Here is an 18830-nt window from a genome sequence, read left to right on the forward strand (position 1 = left end):
TGTATTTATAAAAAAAATTACTTATTTTTAATGATTTTTTCAATTTAAGAAGTTAGTACTACTCAATATCTCGATAAGGATTCGCACCATAATTGTCCCTTTAAATTATCCTAGTAGGTTATACTATACTCACAAAAATAAATTATGAAAAATTTTTTTATCAAAAAAATATTTTAAAAAAACTCAATAAAATTTCAAAATAACCCAAACAACAAACAAGCTCACTTCATTGTGTATGGATTTAATATGCATTAGAGTGTTGAATCTTACATGGCTTATAGCTGGTACAAGCTTTTTGGGATCTTTGGTCTAATGTTTTGTTTAGATCAAAATTAAAACATAGTTTTCTTAGCATTTTTCACTCTATTCTTGAAAACTCTCCAACTTTATTTATTATAGTAGGATAAACAAATGAATAGGACAAGTAATTTAAAAAATATTTTGATACCATTGATTAAAATGACTACATAATAACGATCGAAGACATTAAAGTTTAGCCCATCATATCGGTGTTAAAACAAAAGAAAATTAATAATGTATTAAGAGGTGTTAGTTGAAATTGATTATATCTTACTTATAATCTCTAACTCAGCCAGGAACCTCCTCTGTGGTCGGTAAATCATGTCTATAATTCTCCATATCTAAAAACAACCAACATTTACCAATTATCATTTAATATCTAACCATATTAATTATTCATAACAATAGAAATTACTAAAAAACAATTATTACCTGCATAGTACCTCCACCGCCAATACTGTCTCCATCATCCGATACACTAACGATTGTCCAAGGATCAAAGAAAACTCCAATGGAAATCCACAACTTTGCCTCTGAATAGATATATCCAAAAAAAAAATAATATAAAAAGAAAGAAAGAAATACAATAATAAGTTTCTTACCTATGACCACAATGATTAAATAACAAGCCTGGTGAACTATCTGATGATCCACCAAGTTCTTGCATTCCGCCCATCTGCAACATGAATGAAATTTAAAAAATTATTTTGAAATCAATTTACAAAAAAACAATTCATCATATATTAATTAGGTTTCAAACCTTTTCATGATCCCATAAGTTCAATGTTCCATCTTCCGATGAACTTCCAAAAACTGATGCCTTGTCGGGAGACCACTGAAAACAAATTGAAGCATTTGTTCTTTTTATATTATTTCCCTTTATGAAAATATTTAGAAAACAGTAGTCATCATATTTTTCAAACCTGTACACACAGAACAGCAGCATTGTGACCCTCAAATACATGAACGGGTAATCCAGAAGTAAGTTTTCTACGGTCATACATCATTACTGTATTATCAGCTGATCTGTTGAATAATACCAAATTTAATTCAGAATCACAAAAGATGAAAAAAACAATAAAAAAAACACATTTCAATGCTTACCCAGTCAAAATAAGGTTAAGATCATGTGAATTCCAATCAACACAATGAATGTCAGCATCATGAGCTTTCTCAACCTGAAAAAGAGATAGAGAATCAAGTTTTAATAAAAAAAAATCAATTTTGTAAGCTTCTTGAGGTAATTTAAAGGAGTGTAGGTACCTTGATAGTTGGATTTGAACCTGTCCTTACATCCCAAAGTATGAGACATGAATCATCACCCACACTACAGAACTCTTGTCCACTTTAGTACATACAAAAAAAAAATTACTTAAAAAATATCATAAACTGCATATAGATTGAAATATCAATCCTAAAGATCAATTTACAAATGTAATTTCTCTACCTTGAAGGGCAAAATTGTACATCCTCAACTGTATCTTGATGTCCTAGATAGGTACTCTGCGGATGAAGAGTAGTACTACTTTCAACAGAACTCCCACCAGCCTGGAGTTTTTTATGGTTCTACACACACCAGATGGTGTCTCTAAGGCCAATGTGGAGATATGATCTTCAATATTCCATAGAACCACAAGTTGTCCTTACCTAATATAAAAAAAATTGTATTTATTAAATATAGAAAAATAATTTGTACTAAAATATTTCAAAGGTATAATGTAGTTTCCAACCTCCAGAAAGGCACAAAAGGTTCAGTTTGGCCATGGCAAGAGCAAATTCTGCATTTTCTTTATTGCCAATAAGTACCTGCATGTTAAGTAATGATCTTTTATGCATTAGAACTCTATTATAAACTACAACTCAAATAAATAGCATTCAAAGATTGTTTCTTAATATATGAAATAATTAAGTTAAAATCTGCAAATTAAGTGTATAAGATATAACTGTATATATTTGTAGACATGATTGTCTCATGACAACATTTTATTGTGCAACATCACCGTACAATCTGGACAAGAATTTCGGGCTCCATACCCAGCTTGTCGATTAGGCTGGCTCTCAACATTCCAATTAGAACCTGAACCGGACTGAATGCTTTAGATTGAGATAGAAAAACTTAATGGATCTTAAGTGTCTAATTATAATTCAATATAGAAGAACGCAACAAGATGCCTACATTTGGGACCGTCAGTGTGAGTGGCCACAATATTTCTATTTTGAGGAAGTTCTTTGATTCGATTCACCTGTGATGATTCCATATACAATCAAGATTTGTTTTACAGAATGAAGATGAAATATTATAATATTATGGATAATAGCGGCCTGGAATCTTTACAACACATATATACATAGTGATCATATTTATAGAACAATCTATAAAACTGAAAGACTATAATGTCAATCTAGAATAATTAATGCATATTGCAGATACGGCTTACAAGATGTCAAGAATATCGGGCCTCTAAATAATAATTTCAAATTAACATGTTAATTTTAGAACATCCCTAATTCTAATTATGAAAAAAATATATAAAACAACTAAAATAATTAATACCTCTCCAGGGTGAATTATTGTTTTGAATTTCTTCACCAAATGGAGAACTAGACTTTCATTGAACAGCAAAGATCATGCAACCAAAACATACATTAATCCATTGGTAGAACATTGAAAAGAGAATGAATTATTATTTTTACAATGTTAGGATTGATACACTACCAGTGTGATAGGTGATAAGGGTGGTCACGAGGTTGAGGTTAAAGAAGCTCTGTTTAGTATTGATGGGAATAAAAGCCTAGGTCCTGATGGGTTTAATGCACAGTTCTTCAAAGACAATTGGTCGGTTGTGGGTAAGACGTTACTGATGGGGTTCTGGAGTTTTTCAAGAACAGGAAGATGTTAAAGCAATGGAATACAGCGGTCTTAACCTTGATCCCCCAAAACTGCGGGTACTCGAGAAAGTACAAGATTTTAGACCAATTTTCTGCTGCAATGTGATTTATAAAATAATTTCAAAAATCATTTCTAAACGATTTAAAAATGTCATAGGAAAAATTATAAATCTTAATCAATCTGCATTCATCCCAAGTAGGACATTCTCTCATAATATCTTTATCATGTAGAGCCTTTTAAAAGGCTACGGGAATAAGAAAATATCCCCGAGAGTGGCTTTCAAAATAGATATCAAAAAGCTTTCGACTATGTTAGATGGGAAGTCATTCGAGACTTTTCTAGTTGTTTCTACTTTTCCCATGATTTTTATTGATTGGATTATGCAGTGCGTTTCATTATCCTTTCTTTGTTGTTAGTGTCAATAGAGTCCACGGAGGCTATTTCAAGGGTGAAAACGGGGTAAGGCAAGGGGACCCCCCTCTCTTTTTACCTTTTCGTAGATATCATGGCGATCTTTGAGCGCATCTTCGCGATGTTCCGAAAGAATCGTCCATACATCTTTCACCAATTCTGTGAGGTAGAGGAGGTAACCCATTTATTGCTTTATTGACGGAATTTGTTCATTCTAGCGCAAGTAGAACATTGATTCCATTAAAACTATTAGGGTTGTACTAACGTTCTTTTCTGAGGTTACAGGTTTAACTATAATGAAAGCAAAAGTGTGGCATTTTATCGAGGCGTAAATGACGAAAACAAAGCAGGACATCTTCAACCATCATGGACATCAAGGATGGAAGTTTTTTCCCGTAAGGTACATAGGAATTCCGTAACCGCGAAGCAGATCGAGATCTCACACTACAAGCTGCTGATGAAAAGGTAAAAAACACGATATCTGACTGGGCAGCGAAAAAACTTTCTTATACAGGGAAGATCGAACTTATCAAAACAATGGTTCATGGGCATAGTTGGCTACTAGGCGCAACAAATGGTCATTCTGAAGAAGGTAATGAAGGAGCTCGATACACTGATGGAGGAAATTTTATCTGGGGCAGTAGGTAAGACGAGGAGGAAAAAAAGTCAAATGGACCGCTCTCTGCAAACCGAAGGACGAGGGAGGGCATCGGATTGAAGAACTGTATCGAGTGGAACAAAGCTCTCACCTTCAAGCATATGTGGGCTTTAGAGCGTAATCAGGAGTCACTATGGATCAAATGGGTGCATACGAGGTTTATGAAATACGAAAACCAACATCTGGACCTGCAAAATTCATGAAGGTATGAGCTGGTCTCTAAAAAGATCTTAAACTAAGAAGCGATATTGCAGATCTTTATGACATCCTTCTAGGGGACGGGGAAAGGAACTCTATTCTGGCACGACCCTGCTTCGAAAACCAGCCTATCATCCACAAGGAGGAGTTTTCAAAATATCTGCATCAGAGAGGGACTGCACGGAAGCAAAAATTAGAGACATTAAAGATGAAATTGGGACTCACTCCTGAGAAGAAATCCAGAAGGACAGAGGATACTTGATCATATAAGTAACATACAACTACACGCCAGACCAGATATTCATGAATAGAAAGCTCGAGGACAATGGGAAGCTGGGTATCGAAGAAAATATGGGAGGTAACCTAGGAAATGCACAGAATGTAGAATGGGCTCCTCTTGTATGGTCAACGAAGATTATCCCTAGACCACGAGTTCATCCTATGGCTCGCTAATACAGATAAAAAAATTAAATTATAAAATTTTTCTCAAATTTTTCGAAAAATTTTTTGAAAAATTTTTCTAAGTCATTTTCCAAAAATCCGGCCAATAAACTTTTATAACAACCGGCCACATTGTCAATCCTACTTGGTTTTGAATATTTTAAGAAAATAATCAAAAGGGAGAAATTGTTAGATAAAATTAGATTTGGTTTAAAAACTAGAACTTAACAAAACAAAACTTGTTGCAGGAACGGTTAAAGAATTCAACCGGTCAAATAACTCAAACCGGTCAAGCAACCCAACCGACCAAGAACCTAACCGATCAAGAAGACAAGACTGCGTCAGATAAGAAGGTCAAAATCGTTGGACATTCGGTTACCTAAAAGCTATGAAAAATCGTAAGTCATCCGGTTAAACCTAAACAACCGATCCGGGTGAAATAGACACTTGAGTATCTGTTGAAGATTAATACCAAAGGGACAGACCTTAGTATTGCCATATTCATACAAGTCTGAGGACAATCTACAGGTGTTAGAAGACCGTCCGACAAGATCTTCCACTCCAGGATAAATCAGAGGCGCAATCCTCCAGGTGCAGGCAACTGTCCAACCGATAGTGTCATTTAAGTAAAAGACAAACCTAGCTGGTTTGACCTACACATTGGAAGCATAAACTGTGAGTCTGAATCACTGAACCTCTGCTCAACCAATCAGATTCAAGGAGATGAAATGTGACCGTTGGCACATTTCACCTATAAAGAAGGAGCTGAAGAGGAGTAAAATACGGTTACCAGTTCTACCAACTACAAGCTCCAAGAATTATTGATTGCAAGTTTATCTCTCTACAAGATTTAGAGCTCAAGTGTTCATTTGAAGTAAAAATACAATTTCGGTGAGAATTGTACGAGGTTTATCGAGCAGGAAAATAAGTCTCGATCGGATTGTGTGTGTGTATTCCTTAGTGAATATCCTTCTCGCGGTTTCGAGAGGAAGGGGTGACGTATGAGTTTTTATCTCCGAACATCCATAAAAACCTGTCTTGTTATTACTTTATGCCGGCTTTACGTACTAACCGACCCTGCCTAAATCGACTTACTAAATCCCAAAAGCGACCCAGCAAACTCCAAACCGACCCTATCCAAATCCGGTTCTATTCATCCTGTGTGTGTGCTGCTTCAACCTGAAACAACCCACTTCCGCACTTGAACTAGGTTCAAGGGTTTGTGACAGTTTGTGTAGTATTGAAAACCCCGGGTGTTAATCTCTAACGGATTAAACACCAACCGTTGAGTGAAGGTGCTAACCGGCCAGACTCTGGTTCCCCTAGCCCGCGACATAGATCCTAACCACTCGCCTTCTGGGAAAGACTCAGCACTCGTGATCGTATCAGCAAGTATATCCCGGACACGAACTGTCTTCTATGTAGAGGAAATGAAGAAACCATAGATCACCTATTCGGGAACTGCTATATTGCTTCAGAGCTTTGGGACAGATTCTATAAAAGCCTGGAGCTGATCAGTTTCCCGAGCGAATGGAATGAAATCAAAGATGCAGCACTACTCAAAGCTAAGTGAAATAGATTGCAACAAGCGTGTTCAAGTGCGGCTTTGGAGTAGTGGTGTATAACATTTGCAAGAACGAAATGCAAGGGTATATGACAGAACCCGCAGGAGCGTTGAAGAGTTATGGAAAGATATTGTATCGGATTACAGCGCCCTCGCGGGAACGTGGACAAGAATTCCAAGCACGGAGCAGAACTGGAATATCTGTAAGAACTGGCATTTACCGTTTTTAAACTTACTAGGAATTGAAGCATTGTAATTAGATAATTCATTTACGTTTTTAGCTTTTTAGCTTTACTCAGAATGTTACGACTTCAAAATCATTCTAGGCCTGTCTAGAATGATCTCTTAAACTCGTGGTTTTTTTCCTATTTTTGAATTTTAATGAAATGACGATAAGTCGTTTTTCCCAAAAAAAATATTACTATTTATTTATTTTATAATTATTAAAAATAATTAATAAATTAAGTTTTATAAAATTTTATAATGAATAAAAATAAACAATAAAGAGAGTATATAAAGAATAAAAAAAATAAAAAATAAATTTTATTTATTTAATTTATTATTTACAAAATAATTAAAATTAAAAAAAGAATCTGTTGGAAAATACTTAATTAATGATTTATTTTATTTAAAATTATATATTAATAAAAACTTATAAAAATTAATATATTTATATAAATTATTTTTAATTGATTATTTATTAATTTAAGTATTATTAATATTAAACTCTAAGTAAATATAAAAATATACATATTATATATAATATTAATTATTAAAATATTATTATAAATATAAAATTATATAAGTTAGATGTCTAAGTTTAATCAAATATATTGATAAAGATAATTAAAAATAAAATGAAATCAATAACTTATCTTCCTCTAAAATGCAATAATTTTTTACTTATTTAAATTTGTCAATAATGTTATAATGTGCAGCCCCAATTGGATATGTGTCTTCTTCTTTATTTACAACCACTGCCCCTCTGTTTGTGAGAATGCCACACAAGAGATAGCAGAAGATCCTGTCTCAATATGTAGCTCAATCTTTTATATTATAAATTAAACAGTAATAAAAAAATATTTAAAATTTATTATTTTTATAATTTTAACATAATATATAATAATCTTATCTTCATATCTAATACATAATACAAATTAAAATAGCTCATCTCTCCTTCCCTCGTTATTATTCTTTATTTCTCTAATACCCTAACCCTAATCAAATTGATACCCTACCCTAATCAAATAATAATTTCTCTAGCCGCCAACCTCTTCCTCCCCTATCCACTCTGGTCTTTATTATTATTTTATTTTTCTAATAACTTAACCTAGCCCACCTCTTAACCCTAGCCCGCCCGCCTCTCTCACTTTTCTGTTCTTAAATACTCTAACCCAAATTTATTTTCAATTGTTTACATACACAGAAAAACAACGTCAAGGTCAGAAGAGCGAGAAATGGTGAAGAAGCAGGTGGAAAAGTGAGGAGGCGGCCGGTGCCAAAGAGAAAGAGCAGAGTTATAAACAATGGAAGTCACTTGTCCCTATAATTTACAGTTGGCTAACTCATCACTCCCTTCTCTGGCCTTCTCTACCGTGCAGGTACTTGTATATCTATCTAATCTAGCTATATTATCATACATATAAATAGATGGGATCCCCAGTTAAAAAAGGGTTCTTTCAAGACCAGCCAGCGCCATTACATTTCCGAACAGGTAACTTAATTGGATCTCCTAATTCTCTTTGTTATTTCATTTATGTACATTATTTATAATTAATTAGCTTGATTAGTTTGATAATATATATATATATATAGACTAACGTGTTTGGTCAAGATGAGCTCACCTCAATAATCATTTTCGTGGAGACTAAAACAACAATCAATTCACCAAGATTTTTATTTTTAATGAGAATCACACTATCCAAGATGTGAATATATAATTTGTCCAAGATATAGTTATTCTAAGTTAGATGTTGCAGCATTCCAAATAAATCAAAAAAATTGTTATTTGTTTAAGCACACATGAACTTATTTCCTCTATTTGTAGCTCTAACAAACCTGAGACACATCTTCCAATTCTTCAACTATCGCATGTACACATGGACTTTATTTCAACTATTTTGTAAAAAAAGTCCAATGTTGACATTCTAACATTTAATGGTATCCATACTTCTGTTATAATCTTACGAGATTAAGTGTTACTTTCTCTCGTTGTCTTTTGTTGAGGAGAAAATCCAGTCTCTAAGCAATTGGTGTTTATTTGTAATAAGAAACCGTCTTATTTTGATTGTACCAAAAACCGTCTTATTTTGATTATCCATAATATTAAACAGAGAGGGAAATCTCAAATTTACTGTCCATTCAAAGTTACAAGATTAATATAAATCATTAACATTTAGAAACACTATTTCTCACACATTTTTTGTTCATATCTAAATTGGATGAGATTATTTGAAGATTATATTATATCAAAACTTACTATAATTAAGATTCATAAATTCTTTGATGTTTATTCTTTATATTTGGATCTATATTCATTGACATTTTTTCTTCTTCTAATATTAGGTCTCAAGTTTGATTCTCATTGAATTTATTGTTTACCAAGGTAATGGAAAACTCACCCAATTATCTTAAATGTAGTCTTTTGGTACTATTGTTCTTTTTTATTCAATAATTATAATATTTTTTTGATATTAGGTAGGTAAGGGGAAATTGGTGATTCTATGGAATATTGAAAATCATATATCTACTTTGGATTTAAAGACACCATATGTGGTGGTGATAGGACTATTAAAAATTTTACTACTTTTTAATCCTCGAGTTATCTATTTGTAGTACATTTGTAAATTTGATCTTTATACTTGGAAATGTAATATATGTATACGAATTTATAATAATTGTTTTTATTATTTTAAATAAATTATATTATAATATTTTGATTAATTAATTAAGTGATATAATTAATAAAAGAGATAATTTCGAACAAAGTCAATAGTTTCCAAAATTTTGAGGGTAAAAATAATACTATACTCTGTCAAACATACGACATAATTTTATTTAAAATATTTTGATATAAGTATTATATGATCAATTTATATTTTTAATAATATTTTCATTATTATGTAATCTTAATAATCAATATGTCCCTGTTGACTCAATAAATGAAATAAAGAAAAAACCCTAACAAAAATATTAAGTTAGCCTCCAATTTTTAATCCGGTCGTCGCTAAGTTCCTCTTACTTATATCGATTTAATCCTTATCACAAATTCTAAGTTTTGAACGAGCTCTTCTCTTCTTATGGTACCAAGAGCAGTCTTATTTTGATGATCTATTATTTTGATGATCTATAATATTAAATTTTAGATTGAGAGTGAAATATCAAAATTTTACTGCCCATGAAAGCCAAGGTTGCATATCTTCACGGGCAAACTTTATTCGTACAATTTTTTATCATCAAATGGAAAGAATCTTACATACAATAGTGTTCTTTATCAATCGATTATTGTAAATCTTTAATATTTAGAAACACTATTTTGTCTCATATTTTTATTCATGTCTAAAATTGGATGAGATTATTTGAAGATTATAATATATCAAAACTTACTATAATTTAGATTCATAAATTCATTGTTGTTTTTCGTTATATTTGGATCTATATTCATTGAATCTTTTTTTCTTCTATAATAGGTCTCAAGTTTTATTCTTATTGAAATTATTGTTTATAAAAATAAATAATGTAAGGAAAAACTTACTCAATTATCTTAAATGTAGTCTTGTTGCAATCTATAATATATTCAAGGTCTTAACAATCAATATATATATATATATATATATATATATATATATTTGTTTTTAGTGGTCTCCAAAAACATATCACACTTGTAAATTTATTATTCTGACATTTTAAAAATTAATAATTGACTCTCTTTTTCAATGTTTTACTAAAAAATAATGTGTACTTGGCTGCATGATTTTGAAGCTCAATAAAAAGTTCAGTTCTCTTTTTGTAAAAATATTCAAAATAATTATTCACCTTGGAGAGGTATTGAATGATTTTAGTTGTTTTTTTCTATCTTTTCATAATTAGGACATAGGGATGTTTCTAAAATTCAATATGTTAATTTGAAATTATTATTTAGAGGCATGATGTTCTAGAAATCTTGTTAACTTTTATTTGCACAATGCATGCATTATTCTATATTGATATTATTGGCTTTCAATTTTATTGATTGTTTTAGAAATATGATCAATAGTATATATATATATATATATATATATATATATATATATATATATATATATATATATATATATATATATATATATATATATTATGTAAAGTTTTCAGGTTGCCATAATTCATAATATTTTATATCATTTTATATCCATTCTTGAAGTGAATAACACAAATTTTGATTGTATATGAATCATCAAGAATGAATAAAGATAGAGAACTTCCTCAAAAAAAATAGCAATACGGTGGCAACTCACACCGACCGTCCATATGTACGCATCTTGTTTCTTTCTTATATATCTAAATTATCTTGTGACCCTTGAACCACTCCATCACAATCTAAAACATTCAGTTCATGTTCATGTTCTAATTTGGATTATTCTGAGCCAGCCTAATCGATATGTTGTGTATGAAGCCTATAAGTCACATCTAGATTTGGTACATTTAGTAGTTTTGAAAAACAATGGTCTTACCATATAGAAATTCCTATTAACAAATGATGGGAGTTGGGGAAGTTTCTTAGTGTATAAAAAAAAATTCTCCCCTCTTTAATTTATTGCACCCAATATTGGTATCTCTTCTTATTATTAATTGATAGCATTAGTGTTCGGAGACATAGGCAACATTTTGGCCGAACTCCATTATCAAATTCTGTTAGTGTGTTCTTTCGGTTGTTTTATTCTTTTGTGTTTCTATCAAGGTTTTTTCCCAACAAGTGGTATCAGAGCCGAAGATTCGTCCTTGGCATGGTGGAGTCTTCAAAAGGGCGTCAACTCCTTCGTCATCCTGGACGAGGACATCGATGTCGAATTTGAAGTTTACGGTAGAAATCTTTGATGGAATTGGGCATTTCGGCATGTGGCAATGTGATGTTCTAAATTGTCTTTTTCAGCAGGGTCTAGATGTTGCTATTGAGGTCGAAAAAACCAGATGATATAGAAGAAAATTAGTGGAGTATCATGAATCGGTTGGCGTGCGGAACAATTCGATCATGCTTGTCTAGAGAGCAGAAGTATGTTGTGAAGAACAAAATTTCTGCACCGAAACAATGGTAAGCATTGGAGGACAAATTTTTGAAAAAGAGTGGTCAAAATAAGCTCCTTATGAAGAAGTGTTTGTTCCGGTTTGATTATCAATCAGGTACTACTATGAATGAACATATTACTAAGTTTAATGAATTAGTAGCAGATCTGTTAAACCTTGATGTTAAGTTTGAGAATGAAGATTTTGCATTGATGTTGCTATCGTCCCTTCCTGATTAATTTGAACACTTAGAAACAATGTTACTTCATGGGAAGGAAAATGTTTCTTTTGATGCAGTAAGTTCTGTTTTATATAGTCATGAATGAGAAAGCAGGACAAAAGGAAAAACAAAATAGGTACAGAAGATGAAATATTGATGGTCAGGGGCCGTCAGCAAAACAAATCAAAAGGGAAAGGAGGAAGATCTGAAAGTAGAGTTGCCAAAGATGAATGTGCTTTCGGTCATGAGAAAGGAAATTGAAAGACTAACTGTCCAAAGTTGTATAAGAAAGAGAAAGATTTTGAAGATGTAAATGTTGCACAACACAAAGTTGATGCAGATTCAGAATACTCTTTATCGATGTCACACACAACATCACATCCTGATGCGTGGATATTGGACTCGGTCTGCACTTATCATATGACACTAGTTCGAAAGTAGTTCTTTGACTTTAAGGAGCTGGATGGTGGAGTTGTTTACATGGGAGATGCTAAAACATGTAAAATAAAAGAGATAGGTTCAATAAAGCTGAGAAAAGATGACGGATCCACCAGAATTATCAGAGATGTTCGGTACATATCGAATATAAAAAAGAATCTCATTTCTTTGGAGCCTTGGAGTCAGAAGGTCTACATGTGAAAATGGAAAATGAAATTCTTAAGGTAATCTCTAGAGCGCTAGTGATGTTGAAAGCTATCAGGAAAAATATAATTTGTATTACTATCAAGGTAGTACAGTTAATGAGACAACATATGTATCAACTTCCGGGAGCAGTAAGGAATTAGAGGCAACAAAGATATGGCATATGCGATTGGGGCAGACTGATGAGAAATCTATGTAAACTCTTGTCAAGAAATGTTTGTTGAAAGGTACAAAAGTTTGTAAATTAGATTTTTGTGAACATTGTATTGTGGGAAAACAAAAGCGGGTAAAATTTGACACTGCTATCCATAACACCAAGGGTATTTTGGATTATGTGCACTCGGATGTCTAGGGACCTCCTCCCAAGACTCCTTCTCTTGGAGGTAGACATTATTTTGTTACTTTTATTGATGATTTTTCCAGAAGAGTATGAGTGTTTACTATGAAGAATAATTGTGAAGTGTTTGAGATTTTTCTTAAATAGAAAACTCAAGTTGACGACGAGACAGGAAGAAAGATCAAAATTCTTCGGACTGATAACGGTAGAGAATACAATAATGATCTATTCTAGAAGTTATGCCAAGAGTGTGGCATAGTTCGACACTTCATAGTCAGAAAAACACCACAGGAGAATGGAGTATCGGAACGTATGAACATGACATTGGTGGAGAAAGTTCGATGTATGTTGTCTAATGCTGGGTTAGACATGAAATTTTGGGCAGAAGCTGTGTAATACGCTCAACATTTGGTAAATCGTCTACCATCATCAACACTTGGTGGCAAGACTCCATTAGAGGTATGGTCTGAAAAACCTACAACTGATTATGATTTTTTGCATATTTTTGGTTCTACTGTATATTATCATTTAGATGAATCAAAGTTGGATCCACGAGGAAATAAATCTTTTTTTATGGGATTTACTACGGGAGTTAAAGAATATCGCCTTTGGTGTTTGGATGCAAAAAAACCCATTATCAATCGAGATGTTACTTTTGATGATTATTCAATGTTAAATAAGGTAACACTAGACAAGCACATCAATGCCGCCGGAGAAATTTTCTCTGGAGATTTATTTTCTCACTTCGGGCACGACTGACACATCAACGCCGCCAGAAATTCCAATGTCAGAATGATCTCAAATTTCTCCATTAGGTACGTCTCTTTCCCCCTTAAAAGGAATTTCAATTTTACTAGAGGAATCGGGAGATATCGCGATTATAGTTTATGGATCGAATATTTGGGTCGCTGTCGGCACGATCGACATGATCGGCACAATCGGCATGATTGACACGAACGACACAAACAACACGGATTCTCGTTGCGAACGCGCTTCTACATCGGAAGTCGACCGCCATCCTCCAACACCTTCAATCGGTTGTCGTGCGCCCTCTAGAACGTGTTCTATTGTGCAATGAACGGTTCTCCAACCGTCGATCGGAGCATTTCGTTTAATTTAGAGACGTCCATAAATATATAACCAGATATAACATAAAAAACTTTCTGATATCTGAAGTATCTGAAGAAAAATAACTTTCTTATTACAAATAAAACACCAATTGCTCAAAATATTGAATTTGTCACAAGGGTTTCGATATAAGTAAGAAGCACTCAGCAAACGAAATTAAGAAATAGAGGCAAAAGCCTTAATATTTTTATTAGGATTTCTTTATTGATTGCACGAGTTCTTATTTATGGAGGAACACATTTTACTGTTAAGATTACAAAATAATGAAAATATTATTAAATATATATTGTCATATAATATTTAATATTAAACATTTTAAATGAAATTATGAAGTATGTTTGATTGTGTAGTTTTCTTTCTTACTCTCACAATTTTGAAAACTATTATTCTTAGGATTTGTTAGATGATTTCCCTCTTAGACTAAATCATAAATAAACATAATTTTATTCACTCTCTCATCATCTAAATTATTCAATTCATTAATCAAAGCATTAAAATATTATTTATTTACAAAAACTAAAATTATTATTATAAATTAATATATTTTAAATATTTTAACCAAAAACTACTCATCTTTTCAAAATTGTCACATTTAACATTTTTTAATAAATTAATATTTATTAAAATAATCATAAAAAACTCTAAGAGAATTCTCAAAAACATTAAAATAAATTTTTTTGGTCTAATATTTATGAAATTTATATTTTAAATAGAAAGATGGCATTGTCATGCATTACTTACAAAAAAAAAAATTAAAGAAGCCTTACTATCCGTTGGAAAACCTTTGTATTTATAAAAAAATTATTATTTTTAATAATTTTTTCAATTTAAGAAGTTAGTACTACTCAATATCTCGATAAGGATTCGCACCATAATTGTCCATTTAAATTATCCTAGTAGATATACTATACTCACAAAAAAAATTATGAAATATTTTTTTATCAAAAATATATTTTAAAAAAACTCAATAAAATTTCAAAATAACCCAAACAACAAACAAGCTCACTTCATTGTGTATGGATTTAATATGCATTAGATTGTTGAATCTTACATGGCTTATAGCTCGTACAAGCTTTTTTGGGATCTTTGGTCTAATTGTTTTGTTTAGATCAAAATTAAAACATAGTTTTCTTAGCATTTTCACTCTATTCTTGAAAATTCTCCAACTTTCTTTATTATAGTTGGATATAACACTAATGAAATAGGACAAGTAATTTAAAAAATATTTTGATACCATTGATTAAAATGACTACATAATAACGATCGAAGACATTAAAGTTTAGCCCATCATATCAGTGTTAAAAACAAAAGAAAATTAATAATGTATAGGTCTTAGTTGAAATTGATTATATCTTACTTATAATTCTCTAACTCAGCCAGAACCTCCTCTCGTGGTCGGTAAATCATGTCTATAATTCTCCATATCTAAAAACAACAACATTTACCAATTACTCATTTAATCATCTAACCATATTAATTATTCATAACAATAGAAATTACTAAAAAACAATTATTACCTGCATAGTACCACCACCGCCAATACTGTCTCCATCATCCGATACACTAACGATTGTCCAAGGATCAAAAGAACTCTAATGGAAATCCACAACTTTGCCTCTGAATAGATATATCCAAAATAAATAAATATAAAATTCTGAATTGATATATCAAAAAAAAATAAATATAAAAAGAAAGAAAGAAATACAATAATAAGTTTCTTACCTATGACCACAATGATTAAATAACAAGCCCGGTGAACTATCTGATGATCCACCAAGTTCTTGCATTCCGCCCATCTGCAACATGAATGAAATTTAAAAATTTTATTTTGAAATCAATTTACAATAAAAAACAATTCATCATATATTAATTAGGTTTAAACCTTTTCATGATCCCATAAGTTTAATGTTCCATCTTCCGATGAACTTCCAAAAACTGATGCCTTGTCGGGAGACCACTGAAAAACAAATTGAAGCATTTGTTCTTTTATATTATTTCCCTTCATGAAAATATTTAGAAAACAGTAGTCATCATATTTTTCAAACCTGTACACATAGAACAGCAACATTGTGACCCTCAAATACATGAACGGGTAATCCAGAAGTAAGTTTTCTACGGTCATACATCATTACTGTATTATCAGCCGATCTGTTGAATAATACCAAATTTAATTCAGAAAATCACAAAAGATGAAAAAAAACAATAAAAAAACACATTTCAATGTTTACCCATTCAAAATAAGGAGTGTAGGTACCTTGATAGTTGGATTTGAACCTGTCCTTACATCCCAAAGTATGAGACATGAATCATCACCCACACTACAGAACTCTTGTCCACTTTAGTACATACAAAAAAGAATTTACTTAAAAAATATCATAAACTGCATATAGATTGAAATATCAAGCCTAAAGATCAATTTACAAATGTAATTTCTCTACCTTGAAGGGCAAAATTGTACATCCTCAACTGTATCTTGATGTCCTAGATAGGTACGAAAAATAGAGTTGTGTTTTAAGAACTAGTCAGCATGTGAACCGAAATTAATTGTTACGTAAGATAGTGCATCGATAAGCTAAGACTAGATTTCTTCGTCAAACAAAAGACAATGAGATAAAGTAACATTTAATCTCGTAAGATTATAACATATTAGTTTGCTTACTAATTCCAAAGTGGAAACCATTAAATTTTGGGATGCCAACAAAAAAAAAAGTCTCATTATAATTCTTGTCAACATTGGACTTTTTCACAAAAGTAATTAAAATATAGTCCGTGTAAATATGCAATAGATGAAGAATTGAAGGACTTGTTGACACTACAAAATAGAGGAAATTTGTCTAATGTGTGCCTAAACAAACTATTATTTTTTTGATTTATTTGGAATGTTGCAACATTTAACTTAAATAACTATCTGGACAATCTATATAAATTTAATTTTGAATAGTGTGATTCTCAAATAAAATTAAAATCTTGACTGAACAGGGTTAGTAGTCAATAAAAGAATTTTAGACAACCAATAAAAGAATTTTAGACAAACTATCTCTTAAAGCTATCATTTAATTATGATCACTATTCTTTTTCAGTTTTACAATATTTTTCATTATTATCTTCAATGCTAAAAGCATTGGAACAAATACAAAAACAAGCCGGCTAATCCATTGTCTAGCATAAATTGGTGCACTACATTCAAGTTTGTTTCTACCAACCCTATTATAATTTAGGTTGTTAGAAAGTTTTAGGGTTTCTCAACCCAAGATTAAACAACATCTTCCTAGTTCAACTCAAAAGTCTTAATCCTTTGGTGGCTCGCTCGGTCCCCAAATTTGAATTATCGTGCCTCCTCCAAATTCTTAGTTGTAGTCAATTCTAGATTAACATTTGATCTCAAGTGGACAATCTAATAATCATCGAAACATAGTATAGACTTCAAAACTGCTTCGATGAACATCTAAGACTGATGGTGGCTCTTGTTGTTCAAATGGTGAAGACTTTGTTCCAAAGAAGATGAAGTCGAGCCAGTGTCTGGGCACGAGGTTTTTGATGCCTTAGACTAAAAAAGTAAATTCATCTAATGGCCTATGCTTCAAATCTTGTTAGTGTTTTTCTATTTTTGGTGGCTGTGGGAGGGGGCCTAGCTTATGCGCCTTAGGCCGCCTAACTAGCCTTACCCAAGAGGCTAGAGCGACCATGAGACATGCAAAGTAAAGTTAGCTAGCTAAGATGAGGCTTTGTATATTTTATCAAATTAATTAAGCATATGGTTTAGATATAGCTAATTAATTATAAAAGGATGTACATAAATGAAAAAAACAAAGAGAAGTAGGAGATCCAATTAAGTTTAATTACCTGTTCGGAAATGTAAAGGCGCTGGCTGTTCTTGAAAGAACCCTTTTTTAACTGGGGACCCATCTATTTATATGCATGATAATAAAGCTAGATTAGATACAGATTAGATAGATAGATAGATACATTAGATATATATATGCGTACCTGCATGATAGAGAAGGCCAGAGAAGTGAGTGATGAGTTAGCCAATCGTAAATTATAGGGACAAGTGACTTCCATTGTTTATAACCCTGCTCTTTTTCTTTCTCTTTCTCTTTGCCGCTGCCGCCGCCGCCGCCTCTCTTCTCCACATGCTTCTTCACCATTTCTCGCTCTTCTGACCTTGACCGTACAACGTTGTTTTTCTGTGTCGGTAAAGAATTGATCAATAAGTAAATAAATTTGGTTTTTAAATACGCAAAATCAAACCTGCGCTCTATGTCAAATGACAGATAGATAAATGCATGCATATTTAGGGCCCATTTGTTACACATTTTAGTTTTTGTTAATTTGATAATTAAGACATAATCCTTCTTCATTTGAATTATGTATCAAATAATTTATTATCCTCTCACCTGTCTAATAATTAATCAAATTAATAAATTTATTAAATTAAATACTAAAATACACTTTTATTTATTTTTGTAAATTTTTTGACATACAATTTTTTTTTATCTTTTTTAGTTTGTTTATTACGTTATTAAAATGTATAATTAATATCTTAAAAAATAATATTATATTATAAATTGTAGAGAATATATAGATATAATAAATTTATAATATGACTGTGTATATGTGTATCGAAAAAAAAAGGTTATATGTTTAAATTTATGTTTTATTATTATAATAATTTTATATAATATAAAAAATTAGAAAGAGAAATAAAAATAATAATAATAATAATAAATGAAAAAAATAAGAGAATAAATAAAAAATATTAAAATATAATGAGTGAAATAA

General features: G+C 31.5%; 1 pseudogene; it reads right to left on the reverse strand.

Annotated features, from left to right (window-relative positions):
- Positions 1-563: 563 nt before the first annotated feature.
- Positions 564-18196, reverse strand: LOC124930888 (annotated as a pseudogene).
- Between the last annotated feature and the right edge of the window lie 634 nt (positions 18197-18830).

This window comes from Impatiens glandulifera, chromosome 1 (genome assembly GCF_907164915.1).
Source record: "Impatiens glandulifera chromosome 1, dImpGla2.1, whole genome shotgun sequence".
NCBI lineage: Eukaryota > Viridiplantae > Streptophyta > Magnoliopsida > Ericales > Balsaminaceae > Impatiens > Impatiens glandulifera.